General features: G+C 43.9%; 1 protein-coding gene across 1 annotated transcript in view; it reads right to left on the minus strand.

Moving 5' to 3' along the window:
* The window catches only part of LOC142302503 (uncharacterized), a 43,811-nt gene that overhangs the window by 17,739 nt on the left and 3,222 nt on the right, over positions 1–22,850 (minus strand). The window lies entirely within an intron of this gene.

A 22,850-nucleotide genomic window follows, 5' to 3' on the forward strand; every position in this document is an offset into this window, starting at 1 on the left:
CTTTTAAGATATGGGCCGGACATAGATCTCCCAGAGGATCTGCACCTATACCCTACTTCATATGAAAGGGAGCATTACCAGTGTGACATGTAGATCAGGAGAGCAGTCAGTCATTACATGTCTCACACTCATAACGCTTCCATTCATTTAAAATAAACTCTGTAAGCAGATTCTCTCAATGAGAGCAGAATCCTGTCGGTGGACATATAGAAAAATATTGATTTCATAGTAATAAGACAAAGGATCACAAGTTATGACTTTAAAACAATGGGAATAAAAGGTTTAATGCTGCGCTAGAAACCACATGAAAACCAAAAAGGTGTGTGATGAAATCCTTTTTTCTTTATTTCTGAAGGTCAACGCGTTTCAAAGACATATCAGTCTTCATCAGGACAAAAGAAATAATATAAAAGGTATCACTTTATTCAACTTCTAATGACCTATATGCCCATATAGAAGGCTAAGGAGGGTTCATCCTACTGACAGATCCCCCTTTAACCCCAGGGCACTTTCCGTTTTTAGCGTTTTTGTTTTTTGCTCCCCTTCTTCCGAGAGCCGTAACTTTTTTATTTTTCTGTCAATCTTGCCATATGAGGGCTTGTTTTTTGCGGGACGAGTTGTTCTTTTAAATAAAACCATAGGTTTTACCATATAGTGTACTGGAAAACAGCAAAAAAATTCCAAGTGTGGAAAAACTGCAAAAAAAGTGTGATCGCACAATAGTTTTTGGGATGTTTTATTCACGGTGTTCACTATATGGTAAAACTGATGTGTGGGTATGATTCCTCAGGTCGGTGCGAGTTTGGAGACACCAAACATGTATAGGTTTACTTGTATCTAAGGGGTTAAAAAAAAAAATCACAAGTTTGTCCAATAAAAGTGGCGCACGTTTTGCGCCATTTTTCAAAACATGTAGCGTTCTCATTTTTCTGGATCTATGGCTCAGTGACTGCTTATTTTTTGCGTCTCGAGCCGACATGTTTAATGGTACCATTTTTGCGCAGATGCTACCTTTTGATCGCCTGTTATTGCATTTTACGTAAAACATGCGGCGACAAAAAAAACGTAATTTTGGCGTTTGGTAAACGGCGTAGCGGCAAAAAAATTTCAATCAGAATAATTGATTTTATATTTTGATCGGGCATTTCTGAACGCAACGATACCAAATGTGTATATTTATTTATTTTTTTAACCCTTTAATTTTCAATGGGGTGAAAGGGGGGGGTGATTTGAACTTTTAGGGGGGGTTTTTTTAAACTTTTTTTTTATTTCACTAGTCCCCCTAGGGGGCTATAGCGATCAGCAATCCGATCGCTCTGATCTATCTGCTGATCACAGCTACACAGCTGTAAACAGCAGATACGGTCACTTCCTGTTTCATTCGGCTCGGGGCCAGGTGAAAACGAAAGTGAAACGTCATAGCTGCAGGCGTCATCACATGACCCTGTGCTACCATGGCAACCACCGAAAGTCACGTGATCAAGCACGTGACTTCCGGTGGGGGCGGCGGTAAGTAAAAATCATGGCCGCGTGCATATAGATCTCGCTTTGGCAGCGAGATTTAAGGGGTTAAATGTTGAGAGTGGAAGCGATTCCACTCGCAACATGCAGCCACACGTCAGCTGTTGAAAACAGCTGATGTGTGCCGATAGTCGCCGCCTGCCCGCGGCAGGGCTTAACGTGACACGCTCCATGACGAATAGATCCGTCAAAGGTCGTGAAGAAGTTAAAGAGGACATGTCATCAGATCAAAATAAGCAGTTACTGCTTTTATTTTACTACACATTTCTAAATGAATAACCCAATTTTTTATCATTTATATATTAATTCCATCATACAATTCCAGAGTTGTGGCCAGCTTTATTCAGGGCTACTTTTTATGTTCTTCATTATGGAAGCCCTAATGTGGTTTTGCAGAAAACCTCTGTAAATTGGTAATTTGCATGAACTAAGCCAAGCTAGTTGACCATTTGCAATGCCACCTAGCTGAACTGTGAATGCTGCTCTAAACTGAAATAGAGGCTTAAAAGGGGTTGTGTGGTCTAAACCCAAAGTCTGCAATCCCTCTATATGACTGCTGAATCCTCACATCACATGCACTATAAGGCTATGTGCGCACGTTGCGTACAGTTCACTGCAGAACTTTCTGCAGCGATCTGAAGGGCACATGTGCGCTTTAAATCGCTGCAGAAATGTCCGTAGTGAGCGCCGATTCCATGCGCTCTGCCTGCAGCTCCTCCCATAGACAGAGCAGGAGCTGCCGGCAAAGCGCACGGAAGAAGTGACATGTCACTTCTTTTTACGCAGCGCTTCGGCGCTAGCCGAAGCGCTGCGCTCTAAAACGCCACGTGCGCACGGCCCCTGCACAATCTCCATAGACTGTGCAGGGGACGCAGGACGCATGCAGTTACGCTGCGCTACAAAGCGCAGCGTAACTGCATGTATTTACGCAACGTGCGCACATAGCCTTAGGCCCTGTGCACACACTGCAGTTTATGCATTTTTTTTTCTTTCTTAAAATGTGCATGTCTCTCCTGAAGCCAGAAAAGTCTCAGATTTCTGAAGTGCTGTGCCAAAGCTGCGTTTTTTTTCCTTGCAGATTTTGATGCAGAAATAATCTGCAGCATGTCATTTATTGGTTCGGATTTGCAGCGTTTTTTCACCCATTGGCTTCAATGGTGTAATGAAAAACACTTCAAATCTGCAGGTGTGTTCACACAGTTTTTGGTGTGGCTTTCCAGCTTTTTTTTTTTTTTACACAAAACGCATGGCTAAAATAGGATGTGATGTCATCAGGAGCAGGACCATGTAAAATTAAACCAAAGAACGGTTGAAAAAGGAAACAAAGTTTTTTTTTTTTTTAATTAAACAGTCTTACTTGTTGCATGCAAAAAAAAAAAAAAACGCACCAAAACCGCATGTGATTTTGGTGCGTTTTTCTGCCACAAGGTGCAGCTTTGGTGCATAAATATTAAGCACCAAATCTGCAGTGTTCTCATATAGCTTTAGAATTTGCTGCGGGCGGCACAGTGGCTCAGTGGTTAGCACTGCAGTCTTGCAGCGCTGGGGTACTGGGTTCCAATCCCACCAACATCTGCAAGGAGTTTGTATGTTCTCCCAGTGTTTATGTGGGTTTTCTCCGGGTACTCCGGTTTCCTCCCATATTCAAAAGGCATACTGATAGGGAATTTAGATTGTGAGCCTCAATGGGGACAGCGTTCCTGATGTATGTAAAGCGCTGCGGAATATGTTAGCGCTATATAAAGATTATTTTTTTATGTCCGAGTCAGGAACTTCGGTCAGGTGGCCGTGAGTATGCAATATGTATCATCCCTGCCACATTAAAAATAGGTGGGGCAGCCTCGTTCAATACACTTGCACTGAGCGCCCATCAAGTCAGATTCTGTCCGGAAGTCTGCATATTGCATACTTGCAGCCACCTAATTTAGAGAACTGCAGACTTGTGGAATTAAACTGGACAACCCCTTTAAAAGCACAATAAATAAAATAGTGCATTTACACCATTACTCAACGACTAAGGGTTTGCACAATAAGTGAATGGACTACTAAAGGTCACCTTGTAATGTAATTTTACATAAACTCTAGGGGTCCTAAAACTGACCACTTATTGCAGAAATACAGTGGCGTTTCCATACTTTGGACTGCAGCGGGGGAAATCTTTGGTGATGCTTGAAGCATTGACATGCTCTAGATATTTCTCCACAATGAGTGGATATAATTCCACAGAAGAAAATCCAATAGCATTCAAAATGTTTAGGTTTCTAATCATGAAGACAGTTATAAATAAAAACGTCGATGTGACTATGTGCCACCTGTAGTTTTGAATGCTCTCTAAACTACCTCCTACCAAGTAGAATGAGAGGCAATATGCAAGCATGCGATGCAAATACCACTTTGCAGGCAAACTATACAATTCCAAATCCACAACAGATCAAGGGAAGTGTGAGATGTTTATAGCAATTAAAGGCGATGAGGACACAGCTGGGATTACCACCATACCACCTGGTCTATCTACTTAGAAAGGATCTCAGATGTCTGGAAATTTCCCAGCCCCCTCTCCTCAATCACCTTCCATTCTGCACCAAACAAGGAATGCGCACTAGTGAGCCACCAGAATATTTACAATTGTACTAATGATAGCAACGCTGTCACATTAAATCTGACATTTATATTAAGTTACAGAGCCGTCGTAGACCACCAGCGGAAGCGGCAAGTAGCACTGGGAGCACAGAAAACACGGCTTTTCTATTCTTTGTACATGAAGCGTTAGGAAAGGAAAAGAATAAGCACAACCCAAGACACTAAATGGAAGGCAGAAATAAATCCTAAACACTTAAGCTGGAAACACTTATGGCATGTCTTCAGGCGAGGAAAGGCAACAGGAGTAGACGGGAAGGGCAGTCAGTGCTTGGTGCTCTTCTTTCTAACATCCAATGTGGGTCTTAGCACCTGGACACCCCCCAAAGCACAATTTGTAACAAACCTGAAGGTTCTTTAAAATATATACACATTTTAAACAGACTTTTACATAGTCATTGGAAAATGAAAGTGATGATATGATTGAAACAATAAGCCTACATAAGAGGGATACATCAAAATTGGCTTTAATAGTGAACTAAAAACCCCACATACTTTTCCATCCTCTTCCTTTGGGTGAGCTGATGTATGTAGGCGTTGTCGGGAACATTTGTTGTGTATGGTAAAGCCTAGTTTTTTTTTTTTTAATGCCATGTAAACGGCCTTAAGAGCAATACTGGGAAACATTGATGAGAGGTTATCGTAGAGTGACTACAGTTTCCCCAAAATTAAGCCCTAGCAGGAATTTTCAAGCATTTTCGGAGTAAGGCTTAAATATAACTACATCGAAAACACCACTGTTACTTACCGGTAGCCGTTTTTTCCAGAACTCATGACAGCACCACGTGAGAGAGGGATCTGCCCAGGGAGGACAGGAAACCATTCTGAATAAAAGGGCGGTACCTCTCCCCTTCGTCAGTTGATTACCGAGAATGAGAGGACTTCCAACAATTGTTAGAACTTACTCCATCAACACTAAACACACAAGCACACCCAGAAGTGCACACCAAGGAGGAGAAAGGGAGGGATTATATGGGTGCTGTCATGGGTTCTGGAAAAATCGGCTACCGGTAAGTAACCATGGTGTTTTCCCCTCACCCATGACAGCACCACGTGAGATATTTCCAGAGAAACCTATTTATGGAGGGAACACCGCCTCAAGCACCCGTCTACCAAACGAAAGAGCAGCCGAGGAGGATAGGTCCAACCGATAGTGCCGGAAAAAAGTAGACTGTGAGGACCAGGTAGCGGCCCTACAAATTTGTTCAATAGATATCTGTGCACATGCAGCCCAGGAGGTAGACACCGCTCTGGTGGAATGGGCCCGAATGGTCTCCGGAACGGGCGCTCCACTATAGGAGTAGGTCAAAGAAATGGCCTCCCTAATCCACCTAGCAATAGTACTTTTTGGGCACCCCCTGACCCTTTGTACTACCCTGAAAGGAGATTAATAATGACCCGCCAGTTTTCAGAACAGGGGTCCACCATCAAGGACAGGAAACTAACTGACGAAGGGGAGAGGTACCGCCCTTTTATTCAGAATGGTTTCCTGTCCTCGCTGGGCGGATCCCTCTCTCACGTGGTGCTGTCATGGGTGAGGGGGAAAATAAGCCCTGTAGCAGTTCAATAATGAAGTGTCCATGCAGCTAAAAAAAAAAAAAAAGCGAATACTGTAGGACACTTCATTAAAGAAAGCAGACACCCCCAAAAGAGAGAGAGAAGACAGACCCTGCAATCATACTCACCAGACCCAGAACCGGATTTGAGGGTGGAACGCATAGGGGACCTGCAGGTGTGTGCGTGTGTGTGTGTGTGTGTGTGTGTGTGTGTGTGTGTGTGTGTGTGTGTGTGTGTGTGTGTGTGTGTCTAAAAAGAAAGGAGGAAAAAAAAAAAAAAAAAACCTACAGTTGTTGTAATGTACTGACCCGGGGACCTGGTGGAACGCATCAAAGACCTGTACTGAAACGTATCGATGGGTTCCACCACAGGTCCTCATGTTGCACAGCGTCCCAGGTCCCCCCTGCCACCCGGAAGCAGTACGGTATCACCAGGTGTTTGTTCCACCACAGGGCCAAAAGCAGTACGTGTGTGTGATGCATGCGTGTGTGTGTATATCGCAGGAGGACATGGGAGCGATGCAGATGTCTGGAGTTTAGTAACTGATTCTCCTATAGAGGAGTCTGCCTTTTCCTTCTTCAGGTGTAAACTTACTCCCAAACCCATGTCTCCTCAAAAATAGGCCCTACCCTGAAAAAAAAGCCCTATATAATTTTTTTTGCCTGAAAAATGTGCTAACACTATCTTATTTTAGGGCAAATCCACCTATCCGAGCCAGAGACTGGGAACCTCTCATTCTAGAAATCAGTGGGGTCCAGCTGCTGTACTCACACAGATAACAGCTTTATCAAGTCCAATTCACACAAGAGTTTTAGGCTACTTTCACACATCCGGTTTTTGCTCTGCGGCACAACATGGCGCTCTTCAGAAAAACCGCAACCGTTTTTTTTTTGCCGCCGGTTGCGTTTGTTTTTTTTTCATAGACTTACATTAGTGCCGTATTATGCCGCATGGGCTTGCGTACGGTCCGGTTTTTGCCGCATGCAGCAGATTTAGCCGATGCCGCGGCCGGATGGAACGTTGCCTGCAACGTTTTTTGCTCCGGCAAAAAAACCGCATCGCGCCGCATCCAGCCGCTGCGGCGCATTTTTCAATGCATGCCTATGGACGCCGGATGCGGCGCGATGCGGAAAAAACGCATCCGGCTGCCGCATGCGGTTTCTTCCACTGCGCATGCTCAGTAGCGTACCGGAAAAAAACGGACGGGCCGCATGTAAAAACTTATGCAAAGGATGCGGTGTTTTCGCCGCATCCATTGCATAGGTTTCACAGCCGGATTGAGCCGCACTGCTCAAACCGGATGTGTCAAAGCAGCCTAACTGAAAAATCTGGTCAATGTAAATAGCTGGAGACAGGAGTTTTTCGGCTGAGATTTATTGAAGTAGGACGCTGACATTGCTGACATTTGTAAACACCTCTTTACACAAAGGCGACGTTAATTTCAATATTTGGTCAGTCAGTCTTGCTTACTATTAAAAAGCCTATTCATGAGGTAACTAAACCGTAGCCAGAACCATTTATGTTTTCACATTTCATGTCCTATACATCATGGATTAGGGTGAGTAATTATCTGAGCAAATCTACCATGCGAAGGGTAAACTCTCTGAAACATTTGCATGAAAGGCCATTTTCTCATCCAGTTTACTTGAATGGTTAGGCCGGATTCCCACATCCGTTTGTCGTACTCCAAAGGCTGAATTTATGCATGGAATGGCCACAGGCCTCCAGACCTGAATTTGATAGCTTTATTTACACCCGAGAGGCTATTGAGTTCAGCTCAGATGTGTTAATGCAGTGTTACGCACAGCAGATTTTCCTACCCTCAAAAAAATAAAGCAAGAAAATAAAAGAACAAACATAAGGCACAGAAAATACACTATGTGGGAACACGTTCTGAAGCTGGTTTCACACATCCAACATTCACAGTCCACAAACTGGCAAACAAGGCTTCGGACCCAAACGCCATCTCATGGGCATATATGAGGCTGTTGAGCGCAGCTCAGGAGACCTGGGGCCGCTCTGCAGTGTTAACCAGGCCGGGACAATCAATGTCAGATGCCTACAGTCAGCATAAACTACGCCATGTCTGAACATAAAACATAACGATCCCTTTATAGTGACAATCAAAACAGCAAATTATTGATCAAAGCTCAGGTGTCTCAAGAAAATATGCATAATTTTTATTAATATTTTGCAGTAGATCTTTCAAACCAACACTATTACAGACTACAAACCACACAGAGTGTAATGTCAGCTTAACAAGGTGCAAACCAGGCCATTAAAACAACAGTCGATAGGCCGATCAGTTTTTATTTTATTTACTTGCCTCCTTATGATCGCTATGTGCCCACAGACTGTCAGGTTAACAGCACATCACCTGTTTACACAGGACGATAGGCTTAGGCTATGTGTCCACGGTAGAATGTACCTGCGGATTTTTCTGCATGAAAATCCGCGACTTTCGCGGCAAATCCGCACCCTTTTTTTTGCCGCGGATTTTTTTTTTCCCCCATTCTATACCCAAAATCCGCACCAAAATCCGCAACAATAATTGACATGCTGCAGATTTTTCCGGATCAAAATCCGCGGCAAATCCGCCGCAGAAAAATCCGCAGCATGGACACAGCATTTCCAAAATGCCATTGAAATGGCTGGGAAGTGCCGCTGCTGCAGATTTTCAGGAAATCCGCGATAAATCCGCGGCAAAATCCGCGAGAAATCCGCAGCGTGGGCAGATAGCCTAACAATACCAAGCTTACAAATCAACCATGAATTAGCATTTTCTCATCTGTTGAGTGTCTGCAGGCCTGTTTAGGAAGGCTATCCTTCAAACGCTCTTTCCCAATTATTAGGCTTGTCAAAATGGGCCAACAGATTCTTGCAATGAGGTGCACCCATATGCCCCTGACTTTGTGAAGTGCTGTCTGTAGGGTAGGGCATAGTCTTAAAAACATTGTATAATAGTAATAAAATTCTCAAAAAAAAATCTACTGTCAGGGAATGGGAACACTGAGTTTCTCCAAAAATAAGACAAAAGATGAATTGGGGCTTAGTTTCAGGGGCTAACTATTTATATTTATTCTGAACATAGAAAAAAAAAAACCCCACAAACACTTATTCGTCTCCCGACACCTCATTCTCATATCAGGTTTTCCAATTCAGGAAACTACTGTCGTTGATCTGATCCACACTTGCGCTTCTTAGCATTTCTTTGCTGACTAAGGTTATCGTACGCTGTCGTTTTTGGACCATTCGGATGTCCAACATTCTGTTTGCGGAAAGCAGTACGATTTTTACCTGGATAGTTCTCAAAAATTCCTTTCTTGTACTCAATGGAATAGTTCTTTATGCCCTTGTTGTCTGGGGAATCAAAAAACTATAGTAGTACGGTATATTTCTTGCTCATCTGTTTACATACAGTACTGTACAGTAGTATATGGTGGACATACTTCACCAAGAAGAGCAGACACCCCCAAAAGTATAGCACGCAAAAGACCCAAAACAATAAGGCTATGTGCCCACGGGAGCTCGCACCTGCGGATTTTGCCGCGGAAAACCTGCAGATTTATCTGGCTTTTTCTAGATAGATCCGCAGTTTTCAGCAAGAACAGACACTCCCCATGTTATCCTATGGGACATGGGGAGTGTCCATGCTGTCTAGCAGCCGCACATAACTGCATGTCAATTATTCCTGCGGAATTACCTGCGGAAGTCCCGGCCCTCCACTATGGAGATAGAGGCTGGGACGTCTGCAGGCAAGTTGCATAAATGTCCGCAGGTTTTCCACAGCTATTTCGCTGGAATCCCGCAGCTATGTATAGCTGCGGACTCCGGGGACCTGCTGCAGGAAACCTGCAGACATACCTGCGTATATATCCACAGGTGCGAGCTCCCGTGGCCACATAGCCTAAGGGGTGCTTCACACACAGCGAGCTCGCTGCCGAGATCGCTGCTGAGTCACGCTTTTTGTGACGCAGCAGTGACCTCATTAGCGATCTCGCTGTGTGTGACACTGAGCAGCGATCTGGCCCCTGCTGCGAGATCGCTGCTCGTTACACACAGCCCTGGTTCGTTTTCTTCAAAGGCGCTCTCCCGCTGTGACACACAGATCGCTGTGTGTGACAGCGAGAGAGCGACGAAATGAAGCGAGCAGGGAGCAGGAGCCGGCATCTGGCAGCCTGCGGTAAGCTGTAACCAGGGTAAACATCGGGTAACCAAGGTGGTTACCCGATATTTACCTTAGTTACCAGCCTCCGCAGCTCTCACGCTGCCTGTGCTGCCGGCTCCGGCTCTCTGCACATGTAGCTGCATTACACATCGGGTTAATTAACCCGATGTGTACTGTAGCTAGGAGAGCAAGGAGCCAGCGCTAAGCAGTGTGCGCGGCTCAGTGCTCTCTGCACATGTAGCTGCATTACACATCGGGTTTATTAACCCGATGTGTACTGTAGCTAGGAGAGCAAAGCTAAGCGGTGTGCGCTGGTAACTAATGTAAACATCGGGTAACCATACCCGATGTTTACCTTAGTTACCAGTGTCCGCAGCTTCCAGACGCCGACTCCGTGCAAGTGCGTCGCTTGCACGTCGCTGCTGGCTGGGGGCTGGTCACTGGTCGCTGGTGAGTTCTGCCTGTTTGACAGCTCACCAGCGGCCATGTAGCGATGCAGCAGCGATCCTGACCAGGTCAGATCGCTGGTCGGATCGCTGCTGCATCGCTAAAGTGTGAAAGTACCCTAAGGGTTGTGTGAGCCTGGCACTTGCCAACCCATATTGTTTTGAGTCTCGTGGGGAATGTCTGCTTTCCTTTATTGAATGGTCAATATGTCCTGCTGCATTCTATTGCCAATTGATTTTATAAGTAAAGCTGCCTGGACACTTTCAATAAACTTTATGAATTCTAATTAGGGCTTATTTTTGGAATAGGTCTTCTATTTCCAACATCCACAAAAAATCTGGAAAAATCACGCCAAGACTTATTTTGGAATAGCTTTCTTTTTCAGGGAAATAGGTTAGATATGCCTTGGATTCTACAGCGTGAAAGAAATATACAAAACAGTGGTTTTTAATTTCTTAAAATATTTTTTTTTCTTAAATCCAGAAAAAGGCATAAAATAAACCCCAAAAATCTCAATTAAAAAAAATAAATAAAAAAAAAGCAAAAAAAAAAAAAAAAGCAATCAGAAAATGACCAAAGGAATTCAACACATTAGGCAACATTAGTGTCTTTAAAATTTAGCCTGTTCACCAGATTGGAAAAGATGTTGGGTGTGCATACCCTTCCTGTATGGCCATTCTGGCCTTCGTTAACATATAATAATGATAAAAAAAAAAGCAATAAATTATCCCAGCCTAAAAGTGACATCCAAAAAAAAAAACAAAAAAACTAAATCTACAAATGATTTTGCCATATATCATCATGTGAACATTTGCAGGGGAATCCACTTAAGGCTGGAGAGTCACACGAACATATGAGAAAACTGCCCCATTCTCATCAAGGAGAGGACGACAATTTTTTCTCACTTGTCATCTGTGTGCTCTCAGTTTTTTTCTCAGCAGCTATTAGTCATTTACAGGACCATTTACAGTGTTCTGTGCTACATGATAGTAATGTACTCATAAAAATGGACGTCATTAGGATGGTCCGTGTGCTGTCTGTTTTTTTCTCGCACCCATTAACTTGTATTGGCTAGTCTCGCACTATTTTAGCTACAGCATGTTGCGACTTTTCTCTCATCCAGAATCTGGATGAGAAAAAAAAAAAAAACTGACCAACTGCTCTGCCTCATTGAATAACATTGGTCCGAGTACAATGAGAGATTTTCTCGCATTGCACTCGTCCGATTCTTAAGCTCGTGTAAGCGTATCCTTAGGGTGAGTTAACAAGCAGAAGATCTGTAGTAAAAAGAATGAATCCATCCTATAACAAATTTAACCAACATTTATGAAAAAATAACCATCAGATTACTGAGGCTGCTTTCACACATCCGGCTTGAGCTGTGCGGCTCAATCCGGCTGTGCAAGCTATGCAACGGATGCGGTGAACACACCGCATCCTTTGCATAAGTTTTTCCTTTGCGGCCAGTCCGTTTTTTGCCGCTTGCGACATGCTACTGAGCATGCGCAGTGGCAAAAACCGCATGCGGCGGCCGGATGCAGTTATTGCCGCATCGCGCCGCATCCGGCCGCCATAGGCATGCATTGAAAAATGCGCCGCATCGGCCGAATGCGGCGCAATGCGGTTTTTTTTGCAGCACGAAAAAACGTGCCAGGCAACGTTCCATCCGGCCGCCGCATCTGCTAAATCTGCCGCATGCGGCAAAAAAACGAACGGAACGCAAGGCCATGCGGCACAATGCGGCACTAATTAAAGTCTATGCAGGAAAATCGCAACCGGCAGCAAAAAAAAAAAAAAAACGGTTGCGATTTTCCTGCAAAGTGCCGGAGTGTGCCGCATTGCAGAAACCGGAGGTGTGAAAGCAGCCTAACATGGAACTGCGCAAAATGTTGCACATTTTTTGATAAAAAAATAAATTTAAAAATTGAGACTTTCAGGGTCTAAGACAATATTCAAAAAGTGCGGGGCTTAGTAAAAAAAAAGTGTGTGGCGAGCAGTCAGTCAAAATGCACTGAATGGAATGCATTCATTATGTTGGTCAGATGGCAGCTGAAAAATGAGCCAAAGACATTAACAGCCAGTTTTAAAACAATACAGAGATGGTTTCTGTATACTGGGCAGGTTCGGGCAAAGCCCAAAAGAAACGCAAATACCTATTCTTCATGCCTCATGCAGACATTGTTTTTTTCATAGATTGCACATTCTAGTTTATAAAGCTGTTCACATGGTCCTTTTTTGCTGCATGTCTGCAGAACAAAAATGAAAAATGGAGGAGAGATGTCAAGTTTTGATCAGAGTAGAGGATCAAAATCACCCGCTTAGAGGGGTGGTTCCCTACTCAAGAGTAGTGGCGACATTGCTGTAAAACTCATAAGGCTTTTGTCAAACACCTTGTGTAGTACATTCTGCCTAGATCGCTATTGCGGTCCACTCATCCCCTTCGCGTGACCCCGGGATCCATGATCTCTGAGATCCAGTGATGTCACATCAACTTCCAGTTGGCCCGACATCACCAAGGCCGGCCCTAGTCTCCATGAGTGACTGAGCTGTTGGCGGAGTTTCACCGCTTGTCACAGCCCAACATCTCACACGCTCTCTCTCCTTTACTGCAGAGAGCCACAAACAGGAGTGATGCTGGGCTGGGATGAGTGGTGAAATACCGCCCACAGCCCAGTCACTCAGGAAGATTGGGGCCGGCCGCGGTGACATTGGGTCAACTGGAAGTTGATATATCACCGGATCTCAGAGGTCACAATGTGGCCACTAATGCTGAGAAGTGAACCACCCCTTTAAACGGAACCAATCACCAGGATTTTCGTATATAACCTAAAGCCAGTGCTATACCGGCACTCTCAGGCTGATTCTATGCATACCTGTACGGGTCAGCTCGGATGTTCAGGTTTTGAAATCCAAAAAAAGTTTATAAAATTAGCTGCTTGTTGAGTGACAGCTGCAATGGAGCAGATAATATATTCATAGTTATCCCCTCCCCCTGTTAGAATTAGCATTATACCATCGATTTAACTTTTCACTAGGAAGGACCTGTGTGAGGTCATACCCATGTAACCTGAGATCCAGCTTTGTTGGCTGAGGCCCCGCCCCCTCTGGTCACATGGGTATGACCTCACACAGGTCCTGCAACAGACAGTGAATCGTTTGTATAATACTTATGCTAATTCTAACAGAGGGAGGGGATAACTATGAATATATTATTTGCTCCAGTGCAACTGTCACTCAAGAAGCAGCTAAATTTTATAAACTTTACTTTTTTGGATTTCAAAACCTAAACATCGGAGCTGACCACTACAGCTATATGGAGAAATAGCCTGATAGTGCCAGTATAGCCCTGACTTTAGGTTATATACGAAAATCCTGGTGATTGGGTCACTTTAAAAAGGGAAACTGTCGCCTCATTTTTCGACATTACATTGACCAGAATGTGTTTTAAATGAAGCTATGTGCATCACTAACAAAATTTAAAAAAAAAAACATTTATCAGAAAGCAGTGGTTTTTTTTTTACTTCAACAGGTATGAGAAGCAAGTAAATTTTCAGAGCAGAACAGAACCTCCAAGTTATTGAGGGAGGATTTGGAGAAATTCAGCTCAGTTTGTGCTCCAAAACCTCTTGAAAAATAGACTGTGCACATATATTCTTACTGTACCAGTGCCACAGATATAAATTACCAATTCTTTTACGTTGCACTAGCGGAATTCTAACATTTCTATAATGATGTGACACGATTGCACTAACAGACCTTCAGATGTCAGGTTTTAGCACATCGTAAATACACTTTAACAGGCAGCACATTGGCTTACATGCACCAGCCGCTATACATAATGACGGCAGCTAATCAGCCTTTTGATGACCAACATCCACCCTTGTCAGAGATCAGAGGTCAAGCCAACCCTGTTGTCCCTTCACTTGTCCCACAATCACCTCCCCTCCTCCCAGACACAATGCCTTGTAAATTACTGACATCTTCATGTCTCAAAGTCCCAAGTGGTTCAGAAGCTGCACCCCCCCTGGGAATCAAGGAGCAAATGCACTAGTCATAAACTATATTTGGCCAAAAGCCTTGAAATTAGAAGGTATAGCCAGCTGAGTGCTGATGAAGAATGTCCCATAGGTAACAGGCACAAAACCCATGTGCTGAAGCCTTCTACACATTGCAGGCTCATGGCTATACGCACGCCACTTTTCTAGCATTACAAAGTATTCCGGTTACTATTTTCAATAAGGGTACATGCCCATGATCAGTTTTTAATCACATTTTTGACACTGCATATATATTTGTTGTGTAAAAAATGCAGTGTTTTACCATTCAAGCAAATGGACATCATCTATAGAAACCTAATGTTCATTGTGCTTCATTTTTACACTGCATAAAGTCACCTGCGGTAGAAGCGCATGAAAAAAAGCATGTAGTCTGCATCCAAGAATGTCAATACCAGGATGTCACAAAAATAAACCATATCACACCAAACAGACAAACAAAACGCAGTGTAAGAACGCTGGTAAACTAAGGTGCAGAAATTCTGCACTGCCAAAACCTCAATACTGATATTGGAAAAGTAGCCTAAAGCAACACTACAGCGTGTTTTTTTTCCAGTGCTGGAGTGGTGCTTTAATTGTAAATCCCTAGCCCCGTCATATAATCACCTTCATCGTTTTTCGGCACTGTCCGGTCCTACAGCATCAACTAGAGCCCAGAAGTTACATCACAAGCACTTATTACAAGTCCATGAGAGCCAGAATGAGGCTCCCATAAACTTGTATTATTGGTGACCTCCATTAAACACTAGAGCTGCTGGTAGGTCAGATATCGCCAGAGACCAAGTGATGCTGGAAAAAGATGAAGACGGCGCAGATGAGTATACGAGCAGGGGCAGACGACTTACACTTAAAGGGAAGCAATCACCAGGGTTTTTTTAAATAACCTAAAGCCAGGGCTATACTGGCACTATCAGGCTGATTCTCTACATACCTGTTGTGATCAGCTCGGATGTTTAGGTTTTGAAATCCAAAAAAGTACCCATGTGACCGAAGGGGCAGGGCCTCAGCCAACAAAAAGGATACCAGGAAGCAACATTTTCTGTTGGCTGAGGGCCCGCCCATTCTGATCACATGGGTATGATCTCACAGGTCCTGCTAGTGAAAAATTAAATAGTTTGTATAATACTTATGCTAATTATAACAGGGGGAGGGGATAAGTACGAATACCACCCCCCCCCCAGCTATTATCTGATCCTCAGCTGCTGTCAGTCAAGAATCTGGTGATTTTATAAACTTTACTTTCTGGGATTTCAAAACCTAAAACATCCGAGCTGACCACTACAGGTATGTAGAGAATCAGCCTGATAGTGCCAGTATAGCACTGGCTTTAGGTTATATACGAAAATCCTAGTGATTGGTTCCCTTTAAAGCACCACTGCAGTGGGCAAATAAAAAACAAAAAAATGCTGGTGTGGTGTTTTAAAAGGAGAGATTCCAAAATCCACATTTCTTTGAGTTTTAGGGCCTGGCCACAGGTCTCCTAACCCTAAGGCCCTGTGCGCACACTGCGTTTTTACTGCAGAAATTTCTTGAGAAAATGGTTGTAACCTTTCTGCAGAAATTCCCCAGCAAAACCTATGGGGGGGGAAAAAAAAAAAAAAAAAAAACAAAAAAAAAAAAAAAAAAAAGCTGTGCGCACACTGCGTTTTTTTTCCCCCTCAAGAAAATTCTTTCTGCAGAATTTCTTGAGGAAAAAATGTGCATGTCACTTTTCTGCAAGTACCTGCATTTTTTGCCATAGATAATGGTAAAATAACGCAGGAACAACCTGCGGGAAAAAAAAAACGCACTAAACACGGAAAAAATGCATGCGTTTTTGGGGGGTTTTTTTAATCCTTTTTCTAGTGCGCACAGGGCCTAACACATCAGTCTCACAAGCATATATGCATGTATACTCAGGCCGCAAGACACAGATGTATGAAACTGGTCAACACCATAATATTGTTAGAGACTTAAGCATAAGGTTTTAGGACTAACAAAAAAGGCAACTGTGACTCATAAGAAAAAAAAAAAAAGTGCCCGTTACATTCTCCACAGAGCTGTGCCTCCCACTAAAACGCTGAAAAATGACACCAAACCCCAAATGACCCTCTGGTATCAATGATGTCTAACATATAACAGATCCAGTAGAACACAACTGGAGTGTGAATGGAGCAACATCAACGGATCTTAACATTCATCTCCAGTATTTCAAGCAAAACCTGAAAAATTCCAAGGTGAAACCATATAAGGCTATGTGCACAAGTATTTGCAGCAGACATTTCTGTACCAGAAAAAAAAAAGAAAAAAAAAAAAAAAAAAAAAGTTGACCAGGAAAAAATGAATAAAATCTGCCCGTTTTTACACATTCAGTTAAATAGGTGAAAACGCAAAAAGAATTCACATGGGGCAGATTTGAAACCGATACAAATCTGCAAAGAAAAACTAAGGCTACTTTCACAGATCAGTTTTTTGGCATCAGGCACAATCCGGCGTGTGCCTGATGCAACGGATCCGGCGCACAATATGCAAAAACGGATGCGCCTGATCCTTTTTTTTTTACAGATCAGGTATACCTGATCCGTCAAAAAACGGATGCGGTGCATCCGTTTTTGCATTAGTTTCGTCCTTTTTTTTTTTTTTTGCTGGATCAGTTTGTTTTTTTTTTCAATTGGAGCATGCTCAGTTTACAAAAACGGCATTCAGATCCGCCGTCCATAGGCTTCCATTGTAAATCATGCCGTATCACGACGGATCCGGCGCGCTGCGTTTTTTTTTGTCAGAGACAAAAAATATTACAAGAGACATTCCATCCGGCCGCCGCATTAGCAAATTACGACGGATCCGGCAAAAGCCGGATGCAACGCAAGGCCATCAGGCACAATCCGGCGCTAATACAAATCAATGGGAATAAAAAGGATGCTGCGCCGGATTCGTTTCATCCGTTTTTTTGCCGGATAATGCCTGATGGTAAAAAGCTGATGTGTGAAAGTAGCCTAAAGAAGCGTGTTCTGTGCAGAAATAGCAACAAAAAAGCAGCATGTGAACAATCCCTAGATGTTATTGTAGTTATCAAGTATTGGATATGTTATACTGCCGTTGTCCACAGAGCTACAAGCATCCTCCTGTAACCACGTTTTTACAGAGTACCTAATAAAGGACATTTTTTTATAGAATGGCGTGCCCCTTTTTCTATCTTTATATATTTATTTTGTGTCTTTATATAGCTATTACACATGTACTGTATATACACTGAGTATACGGGAGATCTGGCCACACCGCAATCTTCTGGGAGGTCAGAAGAGATGGTTTTGAAATAAGAAGTTAAACCAGATTGTATGAAAGCATGGAGAATTATGCATTGCTGTGGCCAGTTGGTCAGGCTAAACTGGTCTCTCAATCCATTAAAGTGTCTAGGGGTTGCATACCCAACATGTGGCAGCTTGTAATGAAGGAGGAGCCGATAATAAATACCAAAACTTAACCCCTTATTTACCATTTCTCTCAATAAAGCAAGCAGACAAAGAGTTGCCCATTTGTTCAAAATAGATTCCCTTGAAAAGAATGTGGTTTGTATTGCTCGGTCCTGCAATGATGATTAATCCGAGCACAGCATGAACTGACCTCCGCAGTCAAACATGATATTGGAAGGACAGAATTTCATTATCTGGAAGTGTATTGTGAAAACATGGAGCTCAAGCCATTTTCCTAGGTACACAGCATATTAATGCAAGTATTTGGCATGGAATAGTGACAAAGGACGACACGCATAGAGCTACTTTAGCTCGTCACATCACAGATTTATTAGAAAAAGAACGTATCTCAAAGACACGTATACTAAAATGTCGTCTACACCATATATGATGACTATGATCACAGGAGGCCTTTACTAATCGATTGCATGCTTAGTATGCGTGGCACCTTGATGAGGTGGTGAAAACGGTACGAGGGGCACAAAACCCCAATTTTATAGCTTAGCAATCTTCGACAGTGGTTTGAAATACCCTTGAGATGTAAAAGTAATAGTACTGAATAAATAATACCCAGGTAGGTTGATCAGCGACAGAATAAACTCTGCCCGTGCCTTTCTGGCTCTACCAGCTCAGCACTGATGACCATTGAGATAATATAGATGGCACCCGCTTTGTCTGCATCAAAAAGACCCCCAACATCAAAACTTTTTTTCTAAGGCTATGTGCGCACTAGGCGTTTTTGCCGCGTTTTTAGCGGCGTTTTTTACCGCGTTTTTGTGCTGAAAACGCAGTGACATTGCTTCCCCAGCAATGTCAATGGGTTTTCAGAAGTGCTGTCCTCACACAGCGTTTTTTTTTAGCTGCGTTTTTGTGGTGACCACAAAAACGCAGCATGTCAATTATTTCTGCGTTTTCCACTGCGTTTTTCACTCATTGAATTCAATGAGATGTTAAAAACGCAATGAATAACGCATATAGCCGCGTTTCTATGACTAAAAACGCAGCTATAAACGCAAGGGGTGGGTACTACAGTGACGTGTACAGGAAGAGGATTCCTTCTGTTGGTAAACACAGAAGCAGGAATCCTCCCGGTACCGTCACCGCCGCGTCCACCTCCCGTCCTGTGCATGTCAGCTCCGTGCGGCGCCATGTCTGCGCGGGAGGTGGAGGCAGCGGCGAAAACCAAAGTGAACAGTAGAAAAAAAAAAAAAATGTCATATACTCACCTGTCCGCAGGGTCCCGGTGCCATGCCCGCTCCCATCTCCTCCCGGTCCTGCCGCTCTGGCTGTGTGCAGTCTCCCCGGCCGGCAGGACCTTGCTTGCAGGACCTGGCGCTGATCACCTGATGCAGTCACCTGACGCATCAGCTGATCGCGGTGTCGCCGGCTTTTTCGCGCCCGGCCGGCTATCAGCTGATCCTGCCGTCAGGGGACTTCATCAGCTGATTACCGGCAGCTCTTGCAGCGATCGGACGGGATCAGACTCCTGTCCAATCGATCGCTCCAGGAGCTGCCGGTCATCAGCACAGCACACAAGTGAGTATTATTTTTTTTTTTTTTCTACTGATGCATCAGCTGCTTGTATAATCGGCTTTTATACAATCAGCTGATGTGTGATGGGATTCAGGCACTTGATCCTGACACATCATCTGATCGCTTTGCCTTCCAGCAAACCGATCAGATTATATTGGATCCTGATTGGACGGCGCGGGACCCTGACCCAGGATTACTGCGGAGGGGGGTTTATTTCAATAAAGATGGAGTCACTAATTGTGTTGTGTTTTATTTCTAATAAAAATATTTTTCTGTGTGTTGTGTTTTTTTTTTATCATTACTAGAAATTCATGGTGGCCATGTCTAATATTGGCGTGACACCATGAATTTCGGGCTTAGGGCTAGCTGATAATATACAGCTAGCCCTAACTCCATTATTACCTAGCTAGCCACCCGGCATCAGGGCAGCTAGAAGAGTTGGATACAGCGCCAGAAGATGGCGCTTCTATGAAAGCGCCATTTTCTGGGGTGGCTGCGGACTGCAATTCGCAGTGGGGGTGCCCAGAAAGCATGGGCACCCTGCACTGTGGATTCCAATCCCCAGCTGCCTAGTTGTACCCGGCTGGACTCAAAAATTAGGCGAAGCCCACGTCATTTTTTTTTTTTAATTATTTCATGAAATAATTAAAAAAAAAGGGCTTCTCTATATTTTTGGTTCCCAGCCGGGTACAAATAGGCAGCTGGGGGTTGGGGGCAGCCCGTATCTGCCTGCTGTACCCGGCTAGCATACAAAAATATGGCGAAGCCCATGTCATTTTTTTTTCTTTTTGGGCAAAAAACTGCATACAGTCCTGGATGGAGGCTGCTGAGCCTTGTAGTTCTGCAGCTGCTGCCTGCTCTCCTGCATACACTAGTGAATGGAGGCTGCTGAGACTTGTAGTTCTGCAGCTGCTGTCTGCTCTCCTGCATACACTAGTGAATGGAGGATGCTGAGACTTGTAGTTCTGCAGCTGCTGTCTGCTCTCCTGCATACACTAGTGAATGGAGGATGCTGAGACTTGTAGTTCTGCAGCTGCTGTCTGCTCTCCTGCATACACTAGTGAATGGAGGATGCTGAGACTTGTAGTTCTGCAGCTGCTGTCTGCTCTCCTGCATACAATGAACATTTTGAAGGAAATGACATCAGACCTTTTTTTTTTTTTTTTCATCAACAATCTTTATTGGCATTGTGCACTGATTAAAAACGCAGTGAGCAAAAACGCAGCAAAAAACGCACCAAATCGCGGCAAAAACGCATGCGTTTTTGCCGCGTTTTTTTAGCCGCGGGTGCGTTTTTTAGACAAAAACGCACATAAAAACGCAGCGTGAAAAAAACGCCTAGTGCGCACATAGCCTAAAGTGGACACCATTTTGGCATGATACATATTAGGGGATCCCAATGAGCACGGAGGAATCCGCCTTCTCCACATGGCAGTGCTTATTATTTACAGGATTCCCATCTCAATTTAGCGATCACTGTTACATCAGAGGGAATAAAAGGTTATATTCCAAGATATCACCATACATAACTATATAAATATATAAGCACTTTGTTACTGTGAGATAAATTAAGCCTAAACCCCTAAGGGCAGCCAACTGCTCCTTCACAGCATTTACCGCCTTTGTTATGGAAGATTTTGTTTCGCAATAGGTCTAGTGCTAGTCCATTATTCAGCTTCAGGGGAAATGTAAATGCAGTAGATTGTTTTTCTGCAAGTAATCAGCTTCATAGATGTGAATGGCGTTCTCTACTGGGCACCAATATACCCTTATAGAGCATCTCCCCCCTTCACATAGCCATGGGGTTAAAGTGATTGTCCCACTTTTACAACTTACCACCCATCCGTAGGATAGGTGGTGTTTGATTGCTGTTGGTTCTACTGCCGAGACCCCCGATCACAAGAACAGAGCTCCTGTGGATAGGTGGTATGTTGTAACTGTTGAACAACCCCTTTTAGTTATTTTTTTTATAGTAGGAGTCTTCATGCAGCCAAAGAGGAAGGGGGTTGGGTGGGAGGGATGGCAGTGGCTTTGGCGCCTTCACACTATAGATAGGTTTTACTTACACAGACGTACTGTAGTATACTGCAGGGACAGAACTTTTCATTATACAAAGGCTCATTTTGATTCATAGAGTAGTAGAAATGATACTTTTAGTTAGTGAAAGACTGCTACTGTACCTTGCATTTTAGTCATTCCTGAACTTGTGAACTACGTCTACCACAATGGGTCATCCTCCGTAGATGAATGCATGCACAACGTGCAATATGTTGGACAATTCAGCTACCAACAATGGTATTAGCTAATACCACTGTCCATTGAAATTAAATTGTGTATGTAGATTTAATGAACAAATAACACAAGAGTGGAATTTAAATGTATAGATTAACTGGTTACATCGTTGCTGTAATATCCTCTTTCGGAGCTATTCCTGCCACCCGTGCCTAGCTTAGCTGCATTTACATACGTTTCCAGTAAGAAAGGGGAATAAGCAACTGCTAGACACCTCCACAGTGAAAAGATCAGACATGCTCTAAACCAATATGCCCAGTCATCACCCCTTTCCCTATACACATTAGATAGACAGCGATTCCTGCCAGCATTAATCTAATGAATATAGCCATACTACTAAGCAAAATCATTAGCAAGCCTACATAATGCAGTAGAATAGCCAGTTGAATGGGAGTAAGGTATGACTAGGATCAGACTACAGAAGATTAGCTTGGAGCCTGTAACGATAAAGATACTTAGGATTGCATTAGAGCTGTAAACACAAACAGTAGGAGGTTTCTAATCCAGGCAATTTTCCAAATTGCTATATTTCACTTTAGATGCATTGGATGAATACACTTAAGGGTACTTGACACTGTGCGATATAGGTACAGATATCGCTAGCGAGTGTACCCGCCCCCGTCGGTAGTGTGACACGGGCAAATCGCTGCCTGTGGCGCACAACATCGCTTACACCCGTCACATGGACTTACCTTCCCTGCGACGTCGCTCTGGCCGGCAAACAGCCTCCTTTCTAAGGGGTTTGTGCGTCGTCACACGGTCGCCATCCAATAGCAGAGGAGGGGCGGAGATGAGCGGGCGGAAGATCCCACCCACCTCCTTTCTTCTTTTCCGGTGGACACAGGTAGGAAATGTGTGCTGCCACAGGAACGACGAACAACATCGTACCTGCAGCAGCAACGATATTAAGGAAAGGAGCGACGTGTCAACGATTTTTGACGTTTTTGCGATCGTTGATCCTCGCTCCTTGGTGTTACACGCTGCAATGTCGCTATCGGCGCCGGATGTGCGTCACTAATGACGTGACCCCGACGATATATTGTTAGCGATGTCGCAGCGTGTAAAGCACCCTTGGGCGAGTGCCTCGCGTGTAACTCGCGCGAGTCTCTCATTGAATCATCCGGCACGGACTCGCACTCTCCTGACAGGAGCGGGTCGGTTGCATGTATGTCTATGCAGCTGAGATGC

This window comes from Anomaloglossus baeobatrachus, chromosome 4 (genome assembly GCF_048569485.1).
Source record: "Anomaloglossus baeobatrachus isolate aAnoBae1 chromosome 4, aAnoBae1.hap1, whole genome shotgun sequence".
NCBI classification, from domain to species: domain Eukaryota; kingdom Metazoa; phylum Chordata; class Amphibia; order Anura; family Aromobatidae; genus Anomaloglossus; species Anomaloglossus baeobatrachus.